Source organism: Hevea brasiliensis, chromosome 10, assembly GCF_030052815.1.
Source record: "Hevea brasiliensis isolate MT/VB/25A 57/8 chromosome 10, ASM3005281v1, whole genome shotgun sequence".
Lineage (NCBI taxonomy): Eukaryota > Viridiplantae > Streptophyta > Magnoliopsida > Malpighiales > Euphorbiaceae > Hevea > Hevea brasiliensis.
In genome coordinates this window covers 88462672-88469342 of record NC_079502.1, presented here as the reverse complement: position 1 = coordinate 88469342, position 6671 = coordinate 88462672, and the positions used below count along the sequence as shown (strand labels likewise).

At 29.7% G+C, this 6671-nt stretch overlaps 1 non-coding gene across 1 annotated transcript; it reads right to left on the bottom strand.

Moving 5' to 3' along the window:
- Nucleotides 1-5803: 5803 nt before the first annotated feature.
- LOC131170041 (small nucleolar RNA R71) lies at nt 5804-5910 on the bottom strand. The gene has a single exon (XR_009140984.1). It is a non-coding gene; the product is annotated as a small nucleolar RNA R71 (small nucleolar RNA).
- Between the last annotated feature and the right edge of the window lie 761 nt (nt 5911-6671).

The following is a 6671-nucleotide window of genomic DNA, read 5'->3' as shown; positions in this document are numbered from 1 at the left end:
TCATTTATATATATATAGGATATTTCAATGTTGTTGTTGTCATTGCTTGAATGTGAAAATTTGGAGCAAATGCAATAAATTGAAATGCGGAGATGTGAATTGACGATCAATGAAGCCAACTCCAAGTGGCATCCCTACTTACATTTATTATCTTTAATGGGGATGGGAGGAGACAACACTGCTCACCTACATTTCTTTAATTAATTAATTGGGTTGTTGATCTTTCACATTAAATATAAATAATAATTTTTCGCATAAAAGTTGATATTTCAATGTTGTGGTTCGCATTGCTTGAATGTGAATAAAAGTTGAACTCACTTTTTTATATTTTTAACAATTACCAAATATATGATTACCTTAAATAGGAAATTTAAATATTTCAAGAATTCAGTTGAATTGAATATTATTTGAAACTATATTATTAGAATTCAATTAATTTTAATTTGAAAAATAAGTCAGTTCAATAAAAAAAAAACGCAAAATGAAATGAATCAAGAATAAATTATTTTTGATAAAAAAGAATAAATTATTTAATTATTAGGACCACTAGTTTGAAAGTCTGAGACATCCCGAAACAGAAGTGTCCCTGCTAGTTGCTAATGAATTATTGCATGTTTAATTTTTATACATATTTATTGATTTATTATTATTATTATTATTTTATATTTACGGTTAGGAATATCACCGGGTCAGCTTTCATGCACTAAAATTAGATCCTTCTCTGAGCAATTTTAAGGAAATATTTTCCTATAATGGCATGATGCATTTAAAATAAATAATCTTTAAATCTTATCTAGCAGAATTGAATCTAATTGATAAGGCAGGAGAGCTTCCATCTTTATCAGCTGGACTAGTTCTGTTAGATATACATATTCATTTTGATCCTATTTTGTTCAATTCTATAATAAAATTCAATTCATTTGTAAATAAAATCCATTGTTTGGTATATTTTATATTATATACATAATTTATTTCAAATAAAAAGTTATTTTTTAAAAAATACTCATTTATATCTATTATTGCACACATCTTTTTTTTTTTTAATAATATTTTAAATAACTATAATGTTGTCTCTCAATATATGTGTTTGTTTGCCTATGTTTGCATTTGTGTTCTTCATTGTCTGTAATTGTGTCTGTGTCTATCTGTCTACAACTGTACATGTCTATATCTATATTTGCGTCTGTGCCTGTATTTGTATTTGTATTTGTGCTTGTTTGTTTCGTTTATATATGTTTGTGCCAATCTGCATGTGTATCCATGTCTTTATTTATGTCAATTCATGCCTATCCGTTTATATTTATATCTATGTCTCTATTTATACTTGTATATGTATTTGTCTGTCTACGTCTTTATATACCTGTGTCTACATATATTTATATCTATATCTTCATTTATATCTATATACGTGTCCTTAAGTGTATCTGTGTTTGTCTGTCTGTCTACTTTAATATATGCCTGTGCCTATCTATATCTGTGTCTATTTATTACATTTGTATTTATCTATATTTATAATTTAGAATAGATAATGAAAAGTAAGTTTATCTTTCTGGGACGAAAGGAGTAGTAACTGACATAAAAATCATTTAATTTTAAAATTTAAAATTTAATTATTAATAAATTATTTGTATTAGTTCATATATATGACTCAAAGGGTAAAAAGGTAGAAAAAAAAAGCGAATATAAAAATTTTACAACCTCTAAAAATAGTGAAATAAATTAAAAAAGTAAAAAGAAAATGATGATTTAAATTTCAAATTAAAAATATAAACTGCATTCGAAGTGGATATTATTTTTAAATTAAAATTTAAATCATCAATATCTAAATGCCAAATGTATGATGCTATTTAACAAATTACCAATCCATGTATATGGCTTACAAAATATGACATTAAAAAAAATTGAGATATAAAAAAGATGCTATTTTAAAATTCGTTGGTAAATTGAGACATGAAAAATTTAGGTGTTAAAATTATCAAGAGATTTGAAATTCATTGGTAATTCGTAAAAATCTTATAGTAAAATCTTCATTTTCCAATGTATACAATATTTTGCATTTTTTTTCAAATAGCACAACTATATAAATCATTGAAAAGTTATACAATTAATGTCATGCCTCTTTGTTCTAGTTATTTAATTTTCAAACTCCAATATCTTTTATCGGAACATTTATTTTTTGAAGTATAGTCTATAACAATGCACATAAACAGAAATGATTTGGATAACAATTTATCATTATGAACATAAAGATAATAAATTTGAAAAACATAACATCATAAATAATTAAAAAATAATTGTACAAATTTTAAAAATAGAGAACAATTAAATTATCGATATAAGTAAGTGAAAAAGAGAGAAATTTTAATAAGCCCTACATATACTCAATATTTGATAGAAGTGAGAAATGGATTTAGTTTCAAATATTAACAGTAACTTACATAAATACTATTTAATTTTTAAATTTTAAAAATTTAATTATCAACAAATTGTTCGTAATAGCTTATATATACCAATGAAAATATTAAAAAGAGCATAAAAAAGAAAAATATAAAAATTTTACAACCATTAAAAAAATAAAATGAATAAAAAAAAGTAAAGGGAAAATAAAGATTTAAATTTTAGAAATTAAAAATAATAAACCGAATGTCAAGTGAATGATATTTTAAAATAATTAATATCTAATGCCAAGCAGATGCTATTTAAAAAATTACTAAGCCAACATTGTAACTTAATCTTGAATATTCCATATGAAAAATAAGAAAAAGCATAGAAGTGAAACAGATGCCAACATAAATAACATAAAATTGGATAAATAATATCAATATATATATTGTAGAATTTCTGCAGAAATACTGTAAAATCTAAAAAGGAGTATGCAGAATTTGTGAGATCAGAAAACTAGAAACAGGTAGTTTTCAGCATATGCTCTACTCGGTTCAGTTTGATTTAATTCTGTTTATCAACTTTTGAAATCAAGATCAAACCAAAAAAATTCGGTTTATTTATAATTGAAATCAAACCATTCAACTACCAAAACTATGGTTTTTTATTTGAATAATTGGATTGTACATTGAATTATTATTATTATTATTATTATTATTATTATTATTATTATTATTTATAAGCTGCAAATTTTATTAAAATTAGAGGAAATGGGTGAAATAGCACTACTACGAGAAAAATAGACGAAGTGACTTCAACCCCAGACATCTGGCTGGACAAATCCCAATAAAGACAAAACCCTTAGCAAGAGCAAAGAAACATAAAAAGCCTACTTTAAAAAGAGGGACAAGAAGTTGATAAAAAACCAAGAGACGCTGGGAGGAAATCTTGATCAAACATCCCACTCCAAGCATCCATAATCTTGATCAAACAACCAGTTGATCAAAACAAGAGACATTGAATTCATTTGATTTAGTCAGTTGGGTTAACTCAGCTCATATATGGTATGGCAATCACGTGCCACTTACTATCTGATGCATACATTTTGCATAGTCATTTAGGTCTAATTTCATAGCCATTTTATTTTATTATTAGTTATTTTTAGCTAATTTTATTAGTTATTTAGTTAGTTTTTCATAATTATCAATTTTGGATTAATTTGTAATTTTTACTTTGTTTTGTAGGAAAAATGGTGTTTGTGAAGGACTGAAAAGAAATTTTGCCATTGAGGAGTGACTTCTACAGCCAAAGATGTCAAAAACAAGTTTTCAAGCTGAAATATGCATTGACCAAATTGTGCATAACTTGCCGCATAAGCTATGCAGATCTGCATAAGGAGAAAAATCACTGTTCCAATACCTGCCGAAATGTGCATAAGGAGACTGCATAGCTTATGCACATTCACGCCTCCCTTATGCACTTTCACGGAATTGTGCATAACCTATGCACCAAGTCATGCAGTTTCGCATAAGTGAACCAGAAACCAGTAATCGCATAAGGGACGCATGACTTATGCATCCCATAAAGAGTTCATTAATGAGTCAAGAAGATTCCTCGTAAAATCCCTCCTCAAACACACCATTTTAGGGCTCCATGTCAGAAAATGCTATAAATAGTCCCATTTCCCATTTTAGAAGGGGAGACAAGGAGCAGAAAAGGAAAGGAAGAGGAGAAGCAGCAGCTGAAGGGTCACATTCACCTTCCACACCATTTTCAACCAAGATTTGCAGATTTCTTTCTTTCCTTACATTTTTCCTACATTTCTAGTGTTTAGTTTCTTATTTCTTAGCTTAGATTAAAGCTTATTTTCATATAAACTCATAATATCTTGTAAGGATTATGGATAGTGAGTAGTTTTACTTCGATTCTGGAGTAAGGGTTGTAATATTTGAGATATTTTGTGGATTTTGATTGGGTAATCCATATTTTGTGGTCTTAATGAGTTTTATTCATTTCTTGTGTGCTTAATGACATGCTTAGTGTAGGATCCCAATAAGTTATGTTCTTAATCCATGGTTGAGGCACCGAAAGGAGAAGGCCTTGTGATAGATAATCAAGAAATTGGACTTAATTAACTTAGATCTAGAAATAGACTAAGGATTAAGAGGATTCACAGATTAATTAAAGAACTTAATGGGTCTTAATTAACTCTAACTCCACGAAAGTAGGATTAGATTGATTAAGGCACTCTTTGTCTCACTCGAAAGGGTATTCAAAGGATTTAAGAATTAATCTCCTTAAAACCCATAAGTTCCACGAGATTAGATAACCAATTTAAAATCCCAAAATAGCTCGAATATGAAATCCCGAACTCCGGAATCGCCTTTTTATCATTGTCAATTTTTAATTGAATTTAATTGCTTGCCATTTTAAATTTTGCCATACTTGAACTTGCTTATTTCAATTTGATGCAATTTTAGTTTAATTAATACATTGTTGGATAGATTATTAATTTTGCACATATAGATTTCATACTCCAATACCCATCAATTTATTACTTTAATTTCAAAAATAGTCCAAATTAGTTAGAACTTTTATATCAAAAATTCAATTATTAACACAACTCCTCGTGGGAACGATATCTTTCTATATTACTTGTACGACCCGTGCACTTGCGGTTGGGCCACATCAAGTTTTTGGCGCCGTTGCCGGGGAGTTGTTTGTTTAAGATTGAATTCTTGATTATTTTAGTTGTTCATAGTTTTTTTTGTTATCTTTTCATTTTGTGTTTGTTTGTTCTTTTTTCAGGTACTTTTAATCTTTTATGAGAAGAGCTAGAAGCACAAGTGACACATCCTTATTGTTTAATCCTGAAATTGAGAAATTTTGTAAAGCCAACAAGAAAGAAACCAGAAGAAGAAAAGAAGCTTTGAAAGAAACTGAATTAGAAGCAGACATGGCTGATGAAAGAATTAGAATTGGTGGTAATGCTGGGAATGATCGAAACAATGAAAATGCAGCCCAAGGTGAAGAGGTTGTAAATGCTAATGTGCCTAGGGGAAGTATGATGGATCATGCTTTTCCTCGTTTTGATGACTTAAGAAAGAGCATAGCAAGACCAAGAATTGATGCAAATAGTTACAAGATGGATTTTGGAGTTCTTCAAATGATTCAGAATTCTCAATTTGGAGGACATCCTTCTGAAAATCCACACACACATCTAAAGAAGTTTGCTATGATTTGTGATATGCAAAAACAACCTGGAGTATCTGATGATGCAGCAAGATTGAAGCTATTCCCATTCTCTTTGAAAGATAGAGCATTGGATTGGCTTGATTCTTTACCTCATAACTCCATTACAAATTGGGAGGAACTCACTGATGCATTTCTTGCACAATATTTTCCACCTGGAAAAACTCAAGAACTAAGGAATCAAATGACAGCTTTCAGACCAAGAGAAGTTGAAACTCTTTATGAGTCATGGATGAGATGGAAAGAATTAGAGAGACAATGCCCACATCATGCCATTCCGAAATGGATGATAAACCAGAATTTTTACACCAATGTCACTCCTGCAATCAGAGGGATTATTGATGCTCAAACAGGAGGAGAATTTATTATGAAGCATGAAGATGAAGCTTATGAGCTACTGGAGAAAATTGCAAAGAATACTCATCTTTGGAGTAGTCCAAGAGGACCAGCTCCAACTCAAAAAAGGCAAGCTGCTGGAATGTATGATCTTGATCCGTTCAACATGATTAATGCAAAATTTGATGCACTTACAAATGTTTTGGCTAGAAGATGGAAGATTTGAGTATGTTGGTTAGTTCATCATCATCATCTGGAAGTTCACAATAAGTGGCTTATGCAGAAGGAACTACCAGCTGTGGAGTAGACTATGGAGAACAAGCAGCATATGTTGGTAATTATGGAAACAAGCAAATGGGGAATCCTTAGTCTCAAACTTATAATCCAAATTGGAGGAATCATCCCAATTTTTCATGGGGAAATCAGCAAAATCAAGTCCAAAATCAGAATTTTCAACCACAACAACAACAAGGAATTCCATATCAACAAAATAGGCAACCATTGCCTAATTTTCAGCAGAAAAATATGAATCCTCCACCAAAACAGCAAGAACAAAGTTCTACCACTGCAGCTTTATTGCAACAGATTCTTGCTAATCAAAATAAGCATGATGAGGAGATGAGAGAGATGAAAGCAAGGCTAGAACAGATGCAGACACATAACAGAATGCTGGAAAATCAGATTGCACAACAAGCATCTTC